Genomic DNA, 16101 nt, shown 5'->3' on the forward strand with positions numbered 1-16101 from the left:
GCCTGTAAATAGTGTACATACCAGAGCTGGATCTGTGGGAAATTTGGACCACCATCTTGTCCAGTGCAGGAGGGAAAAAAAATCCCTAAAAACAAAACAAAATGGAGGACGCACAGTGGACAGAACACTCAGATGGACTCTATAATTTAAGCAAGTCATGTTTTATATATATAAATATAAATATGGAATCTATATACAGTCATTGTTGTCCTATAATTTGTGATTATAATGATATATATATATATATATAAATATATAAATATATTCAAAAGTATATATATGTACAGTGTGCTGCCTCGTTCTAGCCTGGTCGGATTTATAGCTTGACGTTTTATTTTTTGACGTATACCTAATGGAGGTCTGTGGGATGAATTAGAAATTCCAAATATGAGATGACAAGTGCGTTTTATTGTCTGCTTCAGTGTTCTCAGTATGTGGTGGCAATTGACAAGGTGCACTTCATGGCAACTGGAGACTGGCCTCTGAAATTGAGACCGATTTCCCCTTGCCATTTTTTTTTTCGCTCTTAAGATTTTTTTTTTTCTTTTTAGCCCTAACTTACACAGTTTTGTATTCGTGCTGAAGCTTGGCTTATATCCTGGTCAATTATTTATGGTTAGGGATTTTAAATATTTTGGGTTTTTTTCTCTGTAAAATGTTCAAAGTAATTGTAAGATACTAATGCATTTGTTTAGGCCAGAAACATGCTTGAACTTGTACATAATTGGTTGAGAATTTCAGTCACTTGTTTCTGACTCGTGTGTTCATCGTTTTGGAGACGTGTTAAAACTTTGTAATTAAATACCCTATCATTTGTATTTATATTTTACAAAAAAGGTTCCTTTAAATAAATGATGACAATTAGAACATCTGTTGCTCGTTTGTTGTTTGTTTAAATGTAAAGCCAACATCTTTGATTTATAGCCAGCATGGCAGATTTAATTGGTTTGGAATTTAAGTAGCATTTGCAGGTGACATGTGGTGCCCTGAACTGTTTGAATTCAACTCAAAAATCAAATTATGTTTGTGTTAATTCGAACTCGGACTTTCTAGATGAGCAAATGCACTATTGTATCTCCAGTGTATTAGATGTTTACATTCATTCGCTGCAAGTGGGGACGGGCCACAGACGCTCCTAGAACACAGTTTATTGCAGCTCACCGGTTCCTTTGCGCAATGAGTTTGAGCGATGGCATATGGTGGATAATTTGGTGCTCCGCAGCCTGTCATCATGCTTCACTTTTGTGTAGGTGTACTTATTTGAGACAGACAGACTTAGGCTCTTATGACCTGGAGTGTGATTCAACGGGGACTTTCCCCGCCTCGTTTAGCTGGCACGGACGAGAAGTCGCGGAGTAGGTACTTTTTTTACAAGCTAGGTGCCAACCAGGTCCTCTTCAGTGGAATTTACCACGCAGGTGAATAGAAGTTGTGTCTAGTGCACAGAGTGGGATTAGAAGAAACTAAAGACCATATGACGCCCAAAACAACGCACTAATCACTCTCTCAATGAATTCCGCCAATTGGTGTTGTGCAACCACTCTCAGAGCAGCCAAGCGCACGTAATATTATCCCCACAACATGGAACCCATTCTAGAATCATGCGAATAATATTCAGAGCCAGTAACGTTGAATAGGCTACGTAGAAACGGTCTGTGGTATTGAGGTTGGATGGCCTGTTGAAAATAAGCTGTGCGCCAATTAAAACAAAAAAAAAACTGATCCCAGCACTATGCTGCAGTAGGTCTACTTCAAATCGTGGAACAGGCGTGCGTAAATGTGCTGAATTGAACCGTTTCTACCGTTACAAAACTGAAGCCAATCTTGCATCCCACCATGAAATATTTGTTGATATTTGCTGGAGCTCATGGAGCATGGGGTGTATGTGTGTGTGTATGTGTGTGTGTGCGCGCGCGCGTGTGCATGCCTCGCTCCCGGCGCAATTTCTCATCCGTAACAGTTATTGTATCAATTTTTGGCCGCGCGATCAATCCAATCGACCGTATATGCAGGGGAATTGAGGTTCCCAGCGGGCTATTTGTTTCGCTGTCCCCACGTGTGCGTGCACGCGTTGCACGCTGCGGCAGGCTTTTCTCGGCTACTGCTGCATGCATAGGCTATACCTCGATCAATGCCAGTTAAACATGGGTCTCGGAAAAAAAACCCTCCATATGCAGGTCTTACACTGAAGCCCTCAATTATGTTTCTGTCGGTTGGAAGAATGACAGACGTAGTAGCTAACACGTGAGTAGGCCTACCCCCCCCATTCTCAAAGCTGGCTGCATCCGCCTAAATTAATGTTGAATGAATGACACAAATCATCCAGGCCAGGTGTTTATTAATTATTTTTTACGAAGTTAATATCGGGAGGCTTTTTTTGGGGGGGGGGGGCTGAACAATGTCGAACCCATTCTTGACGCTGACTGCCTTCACAGAGGGGAATTCGCCCACCGCACAATTAATTAATTCATAATAATAATAAATGATAATAAATGAAACAAAAAAGTCAATTACATTAGTCTGCGTAATTACGTCGCCCCTCACCAGATTCTATTTTGCGATGCCTAATCCTCCCTTATCTTTTAGCTGCGACACGCGCGCGCGCACACACACACACACACACACAGGACGCAGCCGAGCGCGATGGTGCCGTTTTTCTGCTATTTGGATTGCGTTACGTTGCGTTGTCGGGCAGGCCACGGAGGGAGGCATTGAGGCAGACAGACGTTGCCGCTCGGGGCAGGAACACATCTGTCAAGTCAAGAGCAGGGTGGAGGAACGGCCCTGAAAAAGGAGGGGGGACAGACTGAACCTATTTATTTTTCGCGGGTGTGTGTGCTTGCGTGTTTGAGTGCGTGCCTGTGTGTTTAGAGGTGGGGGGACGGGAGGAGGGGAAAGTCGGAGAATGAGAGGGAAGGGGTGTGTGTGTGTGTGTTTGTGTGTGTGCGCTCTCGTGAAAGGGTTTTGTCGTAGACACGCATATTTCTGCTTTAAGGGGGGCAGGGAAAAACGCTCTCCAGCGGATTAAATAACCTCTAAACTAATTAATTCAGAGGAGGCCTTTCAGAGCGCAGCAAACGCCGCACGGTTCCGGAGCCCGCTCGAGCTATGGCTGAATGCAAGCGCCGGGGTAGGTGTTTGCAAGCAATTTTCAGACGGGGGAGAGGGAGAGAGAGAGAGAGAGAGAGAGAGAGAGAGAGAGAGAGAGAGAGAGAGAGAGAGAGAGAGAGAGAGAGAGAGCGAGCGGGGGACGCCTGACTGAAAGGATTGCATTATTCTGCAGCTCAGCAAAGGAAATCAGAGAGCGCTGCGCTGTGCCGCTCTCCTGGGGGCCGGCGTTGGGCGGTGCGCGGTAATAGCACACTGTGCGCTCTGTAAGGATATTGCTGTTTAAGTGTGGGGGCCTAGCTGCCTGACATGTGGAGAGAGAGAGAGAGAGAGAGAGAGAGAGAGAGAGAGAGAGAGAGAGAGAGAGAGAGAGAGAGAGAGAGAGAGAGAGAGTGTGTGTGTGTGTGGAGGGGAACGATACGATAGAGATGACCAGGAGGACATCCTATACATTCACCCCAACACACACACACACACACACACACACACACACACACACACACACACACACACACACACACACACACACACACACACACACACATAGCCTCTCCTCTTCTGGACGTGAGTGAATCCAGCTGTTCCTCTCTCGTATATACACCCCCCCCCCACACACACACACACACACACACGTTCAAATCCTCGCCGGATTCACCTGTCAGACCCATAAGTCAAACCCCTCTGCCCACGGAATCTCGCTGCTATATAAATAAGTTACGCTGACATGGAAATTCTGGTATGATTTTTTTTCTTCTGGTCAACCGACCGCGTGCGGCTGCCTGGCTGGTTTCGAGAACGGCAGTCAAAGGAAAGTTATGGGGACTGTGCTGTGCTGTGCGTGCGCGCGCGCGCGCGTGTCCTCGATAAGCATGTTGGCGGGTGTTTTGTCGCGAGTGACGGGTGGACGGGGGTCGTGAGCTCACTGGCTGCGCCTGCTTGCTTGCGTTCTCTTGGAAATAGTGTGGGGGAGGAGGACTGAACACATTCCGAGCGCACACACGACGCGAGTGTTCTCTCTCTCTCTCTCTCTCTCTCTCTCTCTCTCTCTCTCTCTCTCTCTCTCTCTCTCTCTCTCTCTCTCTCTCTCTCTCTCTCTCACACACACACACACACACACACACACACACACACACACACACACGATCTTATTGGAGTTGCTTCGGTAGGTAACAGCGATCCAGCCATCTGTTCGTGCAATCAGACCCTGGCAGCGCAGTGGCGGCTCCCATGCTCTCGCGTGGCCGCGAGCTGGAACAGTGACTCTGGCATCGACTCAAACGGGCGGACTGGACCGGACCGGGCGGGGCCCCACCACCACCATCCCCACCCGATAAAGACAGGACAGCAGAGAGAGAGAGAGAGAGAGAGAGAGAGAGAGAGAGAGAGAGAGAGAGAGAGAGAGAGAGTCTCGGAGAGGGGGCGAGGCAAGCCATCACCAACCGTCTGCTGGGCTCCGATTGCAGGAAGCTCTTCGCACGCAGCGGCGCCTCCAGCAGCCGTTATCAATCAGTCCGCGTGCGATCCACCTGCGGATCGTTATGGGTCGCTTACATCAATTTATTCCCAAGCGCACACGCCAGACCCCGTCGACTACACCGTTTCCATTGCAGCACGAGCATACATAACAAGCCAACATGCACGAACAAATCAAGGAGTTTGAAGGCTGTTAATGAAGTATGTTCTTAAAACAAATATGGGCCTAGTTAAGGAAAAAAAAAATTGAAAGCATATTGGTTGTTGAGTGACCGGACACTTAGTTTGGATTTTATTTAGACGAAAAGAATGGTGATTAATGATTTATTGGCCTACCACTATTACAATTTGGAATAAAAAAAAAAGACACACCGCCCAGCATGTTTGTATTACTCCTATATATCGGCTACACAGTCCATGATGCTTCCGAAATCCCCCAAAAAACTCTTTGTCCACTGAGCAAAAGCGTTCTCTCGTGTTCCCAGTCCACTCTCTCTCTCTCTCTCTCTCTCTCTCTCTCTCTCTCTCTCTCTCTCTCTCTCTCTCTCTCTCTCTCTCTCTCTCTCTCACACACACACACACACACACACACACACACACACACACACACACACACGCTGGAGCGGCAGCTTCAAGAAGGGGTTTTAAACACTTTCATGCGCCCGGCCGGCTCTGATAAAGCCGCTGGCAAGCTGCCGACCATGCGTCTATGGAGTGTGGAAGACCAAAGAAAGCTACAGAGAACGCCCGAGAGAGGGAGAGGGAGAGAGGGGGAGAGAGGAGTAAAGAGTGTTAGATCCACAAAGAATTCACTTGTAGATGACATTATTTATTCTATAGGCAACTTAAAAGCCTGTGTTTGGTGTAATCGGTTACATATTTGCCAGATTTCAACCCAGGTGTTAATTTCTTTTCACCTTCATTTTTCACAAGCCTCTCTCAGGCAGGTCGCAGCTTTAGCATAACTGTGCCAATACCCCAGAGCCACGACTACAACGTCAACAGAACTTTCCCTCTTTTCGTCTTCAAAATGGTCGAGTGGTGCGCGCTATAAGCTTTAATGCGCGCCCTGTGCCAAACAAGCCCGCACAAGCCAACTTTCGAAAGAGACCACATACGTGCAAACATGAGCTGCTAATCCGCTCATCTGGTTGGTTACGCTCCAACCTGGTCCTACTTTCAGCGAGGACGTGGGAAAAGTTGACCCACACCACAGGTCATTTGGCCCCTGCCTAGAAATCGGTCATAAACCAGGCGGTTTAGTTTCCACAAAAAACAAACTCCTAGCCCATATAAATACAAACATATGGCGCGCAGCCACGAAACTCTCACTTTTCTCTTCATATTCTGGCATAGAGCACACTAACTTCCTAACTGCCAAACTTCACTCATTACATGGTAGACTGTTAGTGGTAACCAGACAGTGCTTCAGATCTGATTTTGGCACCTTGGTTGTTTACTAAGCAAACGTCTCCTCACATCTACCACAACATGTTGTGATAATCACTGCACTGCCTCCAAAATGTGATTCATCTCATTCAGCTGTTTAATTATGTCCTTACTCATGCAGTTATATCGTTAATAACACAAGGTAATTACATTGCTTAAAGATTTGAGTCTACCTAGTTTTATTAATGCACTGGCACACTGAAACAAATTATTTGTTGGCGGAACATAAAAAAATTATGGAAAGTATTTCCATCCAATTTGATTATGCTACCTTAGCAAGAAATGTTTTTGTTGAGTCACATTAAGGTCAATATGTTGGATCAACATAACATGTAAGTGTAACTGTGACCTAAGTACAAGGGGTACAGCCAACATAACTTTTAAAGGTTATTTCAACCTTAATAGAAAGGGCTAATCCATCATAACTTTTACATGTTGCTCCAACATATTTGGTTTAGGTCTGGATGAACCAACTTCATGGGGTAGTTACAGCAGTATTTACATTGATAGACTCAACAAAGCAACATCTTGCTATGGTAGCATAATCAAATTGGATGGAAATACTTTCCATAATATATTTATGTTCCCACAACAAAATATTGTTTGGATTGTTCAACACATCTAATTAACTGTATTAAGGCAATACTTGTCAAGCCACATGAACATCAAACATAATAAAAGTCAATCATAAAATCAATATACCTTAATTAATTAAACATTCATTGTTGTCCTTATCAGTTCAGATCAAGCTAGAAAACACCTCAAGGCACACGCATCTACCAATATGCATGTCAGCCAAGTTCGTCAGTTGTAAGTTGGTTCCAGTTGAGCCTATAAGACCAACTACAATAAAGTTACACGCGATAAAGTTGAAGAATTAGTTGCCTTTATTTTTTCATTGCACATGTAATGATCAAAGCAAGATACAAAATGAGGGTACCTCTTCAAGTGCAAATGAGAAAGATTAATTTCTCAATTTCTCTAAAAACTCTTAAAAAAAGGTACACTGTGCAGGAAACGGTCAAAAAAGGTACTGCAACTATGCTGCTCAATGAAACTGGGCTGCCTATTGCCAAATTTGATCTTTTCATGAAAGTTTGCTAAGTAATAAACAAATATTTTATAGTATGGCCCAAATACAGTCATTTTTGCAGCTAAAAATGGCAATTTCTTGACATTCAAAATGGCCAAGATCCCAGTTTCATGTATGAAAAGTGCAATTTTTCCCAGTCATAATGAATACTAAGAATATGATGGTGGTTAGGGTGCATCAGATGCCCCCTATGAAAAGATATTGCCTTGGCCCTATAGTAAAAATGTTCTACACCCAGTAAAAACACACTGTGTAAAATATTTTGAAATTTGGATGAAGTCTACCGGGGCCACCAGCCCCATGAAAATAGAAAATAATGGTGATAGTCAGAATCTTGGAATAGAAATGGACATTTTGCTGCATAAAGCTACCCAATAAAAACATATTGTCTCAGCTGTGTGATAAAAATGTTCTATGCACAGTAAAATCACTCTGTGTAAAATATGTTGAAATTTAGATGAATTCTACCGGGTCCACCAGACCCATGAAAATACAAAATAATGGTGATGGTGATGGGGCCTAGAAAAAATATTGTTTTGGTTCCGGTTGCCGACCGACCCTATCATTTTTTGTGCGACCCAAAATTTTTTTTTTGAGTTTTTGGAATCCTCAAAAAATATATCGATGTCGTGTGGACGGGTGTTCATATAGACAAGACACAACACGTTTATTCATTCCCATAACTCGCCATCTCTCACTTTCTACCTGCCTGCAAGTTACTGAATTTGCATCGCATGACTATCCACATAGGAGTAACACACACGCGCGCGCCATAAGGGCCGCCGGCTTGATATTAGAAAACCCCAAATGTCACTGCAGAGTTGCGCACCTACTCGGTGTAGGCTAATTATTATGCTACAACATGCTAATTGGTTGTCGTTGTAGCTCGTAAGTTTTAAACAACTTGCCTCATAGTTCTTGCAGACTAATAGCCTACGATGTAGGATAGTTTGGGAACCTGGCGAAAATGCCTGTCAAATAATAAGTCAGTAGCCTTACCTCACCCGACACTGACACAGCCTGACCACCCGCCTCGAAATGCAACACACAGACAACATTATGAGTATCCACGATTTTCGAATGTATTGATATTGTCTCCTCGTGTTAGAAAAGGGCTTCCATTCAGTCGCGCACTGCATGTTCGACGAGATGCATAACTCGTTATAACAATACTAAAGTAGCACTGTATCAATACCTTGTAAAATAAGTTAATATGAGAGAAGGGAAATGCTTTGCCCAAGTTTTCCTTCATTCTTTCATTTACCTCAAGGCTTGGCTAACCAAGAAGTCCGTTGGCCTGCGCCCATTATTTTCTCGCTCTCTCTCTCTCTGCTTGTCCCTCCACCATTGCACAGGAGCAGGGCGCCTGTCACTGTCTGACTCTCCGCACCTCCTCCAAATAATGAAATAGAAATGAACGATGATGTCGCCACAATTACGACTGTTCGATGAAGACCTAGGACTACTACAGTTTCCTACAATGATGATTCAATGACAATGACGATGTTGCCCCTCAATCACCCGCCATTAAAACATATCGCCTCAGGTGTCAACATCCTCGCGTTAAACAAAAAAGTGAGTAAATAGAATGTTTGCAAGCCAGAACCTTCATCCCAATGAAAATATGGTCTACAACGGATGATGGAAAGGAATCAAAAAAGTAAACGGGACATAGGCATAGGCCTACAGGAGTTAAAATAGCAGTGTCAGGCAACTGACAGCTGGACAAGTTTTGCCAGAAACGGTAGGCTATTACGCATCATATCCTCATTTCGGTGACGGTCAGTATAATTGGCTCATTAATGCTTATTGTAGGCTATTTCATTGTAGCTTTAGCAGGCCTCACTCCACCTTGGCATTGTTCCAACAACGTGTATGACGAAATCTGGCGCATGTGGGGGTTTGGGGGTGTCGGACATAAAAAAAAAATGGGGGGAAAAAGGTTGAAAAAAAAACCCATGACCAAAGACCCATGACCAAAGCTGACAACCAACCGGAACCAAACGTTTAATTTTCTTAGGCCTGGGCAACCTGGATTCCAAAGCTGAAGTCCAGTGCCACATATTCCAAATGACATACCTAGTTTTACCTTTCCAGTTAGGGCAATGGGGCACCTAAGTCACGCCCTTCTACTTCCGATCCATGGGGCTGGAGCGCTCAAAATTTTGAATGAGAGTAAATGGAGCGAGTCAAGCTAAATCCTCATCCCGTTTGACATGTGCTCCGGATTTCACATATGATGACAGTGAATTTGAAAGGTTTGGATTTGCGTCGTAAGACCACTCATTTTCGACACGCAAGAAACGTTATTTTAGATTTTGTGTAAAACTATGTTAGAGACTACACGTGGGCCTCACATATTTGACGTGAACCGAGGCACAGCCAACCCTACCGCTGCACCGCGGCTGAAGTGGCTGCACGTCGGAGATGTTCTTTTGTGTAGTCCAAATAATTGTATATTTTTGCATGCACAAAAATCAAAAATCGCTTGCCAAGTGAAGTCAACAAGCACACCATTGGTTGTTATTAATTCTGAGGCACAGCATATGTATGATCGACGGGGAAATGCGAGGTGGGTCGGAAAATAGCTTTGATCAGTCCATTACAGCCCAGTCAAAAGTTTTTGCGTTGCCAGCCCCATAAGCCGCCCGGAAGGGGTGGAGACTTAGGTGCCCCATTGGACAGGTAAAACCAGGTAATTTGAAATCTGTGGCACTGGATTGTAGCTTTTGAATCTAGGTTTGCCATTGTCTTAAAACAGAGGTGGACAAACCGCGTGACACATTTGCCCCAGCCAATATAATGAATCAGCTGAGCCTAATTACCACTTAAGCCAGGTTGATGAGGTAATTAGTGAAATCACCTGTATTGGGAGCACAAACAGAAGGAATATCTAAGCAGGTTGTGTATTCAGTCTATCCACTTACACAGACTTCAGTCTCAGGGCAGACTGATGGTCAAACTCCTATATTTAGGCAAATTTGCTCTTTTGTAGCACAATATCAATTCCTTGCTGCCTTGGACCACTAGTATCTACTAGTGCTAGTATCAAGCAAGAGATTGCAAAGCTGCATGACTGTTATAACTGTTTATTATATGGTGTGACGTCATCGTTCGAATGCTCCATTCATTTCAACGGGGCTCCCCAACGTTCGCACGTCTGTTATTTTTCGATAACGGACGGGTTGGTCTATAACAGACCACTGTCAATGGCAACAAGACTTTTCACTGCTAAAGCGACTTTTCAACAAGACTCTAATCAGCTGCTGTGATAGACAACACCTGTTGTCCTGGCTACCTAGCTGTTGCCTAGCGGTGTTCCACAACGGCACTGTTTTGTTTTGCGCAGCAACAATCTTTTAACATTAAAAACTATAATAGACTTAACATTAAATAGGCCTAAAGAAATGTCCCCGCCATGTGTGAATCATTTAAGTATATCCATATAATAAGCGGGTTAACTTTCGGCGAGTCGGTCGCTTTGTGGAATAGCAGCACTTCAGAGAGAACAAGACCCCTCCGCTCCGCGTCGGGGTCTAAAGATTCTCTCTGTCGTGCTGCTATTCCACGGTAGCGACCTTCTCGCCGAACGTTAACCCTTACGTGTTTCACCTGTGGGCCTACAATTCATGGAGGAACATCTGTACTAAAGCTGTGATGTTTCTTGGAATGCCTAGGCTACAAGGCAGTCAATACAACTGTATTGAAGAGTGCCATTACTCCACAGCACACAAGTGAACACTGCACACTGCACACAACAAAATTGCATTTATGCCTCACCCGTGCAAGGGGCAGCCCTCAGTGGCGCCCCATGGGGAGCAGTGCGGTGGGACGGTACCATGCTCAGGGTACCTCAGTCATGGAGGAGGATGGGGAGAGCTCTGGTTGATTACTCCCCCCACCAACCTGTCGGGAGTCGAACCGACCGGCATAACCGGCAACCTCTGGGATGCAAGTCTGACGCCCTAACCGCTCACCCATGACTGCCCACTTAAGTACAGGTTTTGGGAAGCCACTCTTTCCAACATCACATACAGTTGTATTGTATGTACTCTATTGAACTACTGCAGGGATTTCTTGAAAAAACATAAGTCATTCCAAGGAGCATTCACATTAACAGCTACCTGTACAATCCTAGGCCCACAGGTGAAGCACACAAAAGTCATACAACTTCGCAATCTCTTGCTTGATACTGGCAGTGGGTCAGCTGGTTCATTACGGTATATTGGCTATATTTGGAATATGTGGCACTGGACTTTGGAATCCAGGTTGCCCATCACTATCACCATTGTTTTGTATTTTCATGGGCCTGGTGGACCCAGTAGAATTAATCTAAATTTCAACACATTTTCCACAGAGTGATTTTACTGTGCATAGATTTTTTTTATCACACAGCTGAGGCAATATGTTTTTATTGGGTAGCTTTATGCAGCAAAATGTCCATTTCTATTCAGGGCTGGATTGGGCGATAAATAGGGCCCGGGCACTTTCGGATTTAAGGGGGCCCCCTCGTTATTATTAGTGCCGGAGAACTGACTCACCGGTGGGCCCCGCACCTTAATGGGCCCCTATTTTCAGTAATGTAAAAAATAAAACAATGGGGGCCCACGAGGGTGCGGGGCTCACCGGGAAATGCCCGCTATGCCAGATGGCCAGTCCAGCCCTGTTTCTATTCAAGATTTTGACCATCACCATTATTTTCTATTTTCATGGGGCTGGTGGCCCCGGTAGACTTCATCCAAATTTCAAAATATTTTACACAGTGCGTTTTTACTGGGTGTAGAACATTTTTACTATAGGGCCAAGGCCATATCATTTCATAGAGGGCAACTGTCGCACCCTAATGGTGGTGCTAAGTATTCATGAAAAAGGTAACATTAGTGAATGGGTAGCATGAATTCTGGAAATAAACAACTAAGAATCTTACACAGTGTACATTTAAAAGCAGTGCAAAAACTGATGAAACAGACGGTTAGAATGAAACAGAAATTTGAAAGTGTACTTCCATTCTGGAAGGTAACAGAGATTAAGAGCATAAACCAAAACAAACACTGCAATGGCCACAGGTACGTTACCAATGTCGTTGAGGACTCTCTGCCGATCACACGCACACGAAGACAATACGTTTCAGCTGGACCGTCCAGATCAACATCCTGGAAAACAGTAAACAAAACCCATGATTGAAGCCGTAAGCGGTATTTGTGGGTGCAAGTTTGGGGCATTTCTAACACACCCAGAGATGGGAAAAGTAGTATAGTAGTATATTTAGTATAGTTTATGAAAGGTATGAGGAGGATGTTGACTTGTGTGCCCTTGAATGTGAGATCAAACTGATGTTCAATTACCTCTCTTCGTTTTTGGTGTGGCTATGACCCCATTCTGGAGTATGTTTCTCAACAGCATCATTGGTAACTACAGTAAAAACTTTGCTTGCATGCAATTTCCCATTGGCAAAATACCAAGTCGCTAACTAACAACGGTGCTTTTGAGAAACAGGGTCATGATCTTTTCACGAGTGTTGGTGAGAAACTTTACACATACAGCTAAGTATACAGTGTGAAAAATTGTTACAATACATTACATTACACTTAGCTGACGCTTTCATGTATTCAAAGCGACTTACATTTATTACTTTTCAGGGTATTGGTTACAGGCCCTGGCGCAATGTGGGGTTAGGTGCCTTGCCTTAGGCACTTTAGCCATGGATGGAGATGTAGTGACAGGTCAGGGGAGATTCAAACCTGCAACCAATAGATTGAAAAACCAACTCTCTAACCACTAGGCCACGGCTGCCCCACCAGCACAATTATTAGTATTTTGAACATATTGGCCCTTTTAGGCACATTGTCAACCAAAAATTGTATGAGAGAGAAAGATATGTCAAACCCCACCCATCCAATGCAAAAGAGTCTGCTCAAAGTTTGGTCTCCTAAGGGGGAGTTGTCTAAGGTGAAACTATGAGAAAACTATTACCCTACAGCACGATCGTATTCCAGAACTAAAACCTATATTGAGTTTAAGTTTTCTTCTAAGATAACTTCTGCTGCTTCAGTAATGCGGCCTTCGCAATGTGCCACAGCAAGTGCAACACCCTCATGGGTAGATAGAGACCTGCAGAGATCTACAAATCAGAGATGACTGGTGTTGGATTGAACGTGAAATTTGGCAAAGGGTTTGTGATGATGTGAGGGTGCTTTAGCAAAGCTGGAATTGGGCAGATTCGTGTTTGCAAAGAACACATAACTGAGGCCAAGATGGCACATCAATGCAAGAAGGTTTGGTGTGTCCTCCAGCAGTGTCCAGAACGTGGATGAGATGCCAGGAGACATGTCAGGTAGCACAGGAGGAGCCCACCAGAGCCCAACAAAATGAGCCTCGCAGGCCACTGATGTGTGCGATCTCCCTATGCCACCTAATAACGAAAAAGACAGATCTAGCTGCCGAGTTGTAACATACCACTTTGTCTGGCTCTTCATTCAGGTAGACCGTCAGCTCCTCAGCATGCACTCCCTCTTCACATCAATGTTGTCAGTCTGCGTATGAGGGCCGGTCAATGTATGCCAGGAAACAAACATGCAGGAAAAACATTTTAACCAACAGGAAGAATAAACGCAGTACAGGTACAACCACATTAAACAAAGGACACATCTCATTTATCTAGTAGCGTAGTGTATCGTTGATACTGGCAGTGAAGTGGTACAGTACGTCACTGTTTGATATGGCATGGTGCAGCTCTGACACTTTTCCATTAGCCCCAAGTACTCGGTACCATTTCAGCACTCAGCCCTGGTTCCAAACGTACTGAAGTGATGCCAAAATGTGACGTCTGACCTTAAAAAGGTACACTGTGCAGGAAATGGTCAAAAAAGGTACTGCAACTACGCTGCTAATTGAAACTGGGCTGCCTATTGCCAAATTTGACCTTTTCATGAAAGCTTACCAAGTAATAAACTAATATTTTCTAGTATGGCCCAAATACAGTCATTTCTGCAGCTAAAAATGACTATTTCTGGAAATTCAAAATGGCGGACCATGGAGAAGATCCCCCTTTTCATGTATGAAAATAGCAATTTTTCCGTCATAATGAATACTTAGAATTTGATGGTGGTGGTAAGTATTCATGAAAAAGGTAACATCAGTGAATGGGTAGCATGAATTCCGGAAATAAACAACTAAAACTCGTACACAGTGTACCTTTAATTCCCCTGATCATTTCATGGGAATCGCAAGCCAGACAGACATGAGAATCAAATAAAAAAATAAAATAATAATAAAACAGAGCAGCAACCACATCAACTGACCTGCAAAAGACTGTTATATCATTGCCTAGGACTGCTGTGTGTAAAGCCAGCTGTAGTTAGAACTGAGGTGAAGACAATGAGTTCAAAACTGGCTGAAGGATTGAAATTAGTGGTAGAAATGCAATATGATCCAAGACACCCTACTTCTCCCCATTACATTAGATCTCGAAATTTTAGCATTACTGTGATGCATGGCAGTGTGCATGTTTTACCTGAGTCATGGGCACCAGGATCCTCTGTATCTTCCTTGCATGAGAAGCACCTTTCTTGCTGAAGACCCGGAGCAGTGTTGTTGAAAGACCATCCAGCTCTGAGAAGAAATTCAACAGCAAACCAACTGTCATGATCCTCTTGAACTTGGCACTTAACTTGAAACAGGGCACAAAACACATACCTACAAAATACTTGTAACTTAAGACTTGTGACAAAGGTTACAAAAAGGCCTGATGGTCTTACTAAAATGAGGAAATAAACACAAAAAAAAATCAACAAATAACTTACCTCGCACATGTTAAAAAGAGCAAGCCATCTGGATTTAAAAACTGCAATCGTGGGGGCATCACAAATTACTTCATGCCTTCAATGAGCAAAGGTCTTGGTCAGTTGAGCTGAGGACCCAAACGTCTTGAATTTCTGTTGTGACCAGAAAGACAGATAAACTAATATAGGTGAAGGAGACAGCTATGCAGAGAAAAATGTAAAATAATTACAACAGATTTTACACACACACACACACACACACACACACACACACACACACACACACACACACACACACACACACACAAGCTAATAGTCATAGATTAGATACTACACAAGAACTTTCATCACCTTTTTCAGGGGCACCTTGTGAGAGGTAGCTGAGGTGAGGACCCTACAAACATCTTGAATGCTGAGGAATTAATATAGGTGAAAGAGACAGTTATGCAGAGAACAAAAACCCAAATAATAGTAACATATTCTACAAAGAAATTCAGTAAATGATTAATTACAAAAAAACAAAAACAAATTAACAGTATTTATATATTTATATTTGCAACAATATGCATTTCTACATCACTCAAGGTACAGTATATACTGAATGTAAATGCACTGGAATATCCTAAAGTGATCATTGATACAAAAAACTTGCTATGTCCTTTTTACACAACAAATGTAGAAGATCGAGTTTGAGGGAATGAGGGACAGAAGGGCGTTTGCATGTGTGTTTCACTAGATACTACTGGGATTTACTTTCAACTATTTCAAAGGTCATAGCCAATTATCAGGGGCGCCTCCAGGTGGTGGCTAGTGGTGGCTACCGCCACCACGTGATCACTCTCAGCCACCACGTTAGCCACCACAACAAAATCTGTTAAACTTGCTAGCTGGCTTGCATGGCTTGTAGCATTAGCTAAACTACAACTCCCAGCATGCACGATAATAAGCTACGCTAAGTAGACCCGCCCCTCCCTCGAGTCAAGAGACGTGACGTGAGCTCTTCATTACTCTTCAGTTGCGTCGGCCGGGCACGGGCAGGCTGCGTACAGCAGTGAGATGGACAACAACAAAGGTGTCAGTCTGTAAATAAATGATTTACAACGTTCTCTATGCTCCGTTTTTGAAAGGTTATGGTCTATATTTGATTACAAACGGTGTCTTAAGGACTTCAAACTGGTTGTTACTAGGAAATGGCAT

At 43.7% G+C, this 16101-nt stretch overlaps 1 long non-coding RNA gene across 1 annotated transcript; it reads right to left on the bottom strand.

The window, feature by feature from the left end:
• Positions 1-11974: 11974 nt before the first annotated feature.
• On the bottom strand, positions 11975-15395 carry LOC134460251 (uncharacterized). Its single transcript, XR_010037033.1, has 5 exons — positions 15256-15395; positions 14926-15057; positions 14637-14734; positions 13580-13656; positions 11975-12276 (listed from the first exon to the last, which is right to left on the bottom strand). It is a non-coding gene; the product is annotated as an uncharacterized LOC134460251 (long non-coding RNA).
• Positions 15396-16101: the final 706 nt, after the last annotated feature.

The sequence above is a fragment of the Engraulis encrasicolus genome, chromosome 12, assembly GCF_034702125.1.
Source record: "Engraulis encrasicolus isolate BLACKSEA-1 chromosome 12, IST_EnEncr_1.0, whole genome shotgun sequence".
In the NCBI taxonomy this organism is placed as follows: domain Eukaryota; kingdom Metazoa; phylum Chordata; class Actinopteri; order Clupeiformes; family Engraulidae; genus Engraulis; species Engraulis encrasicolus.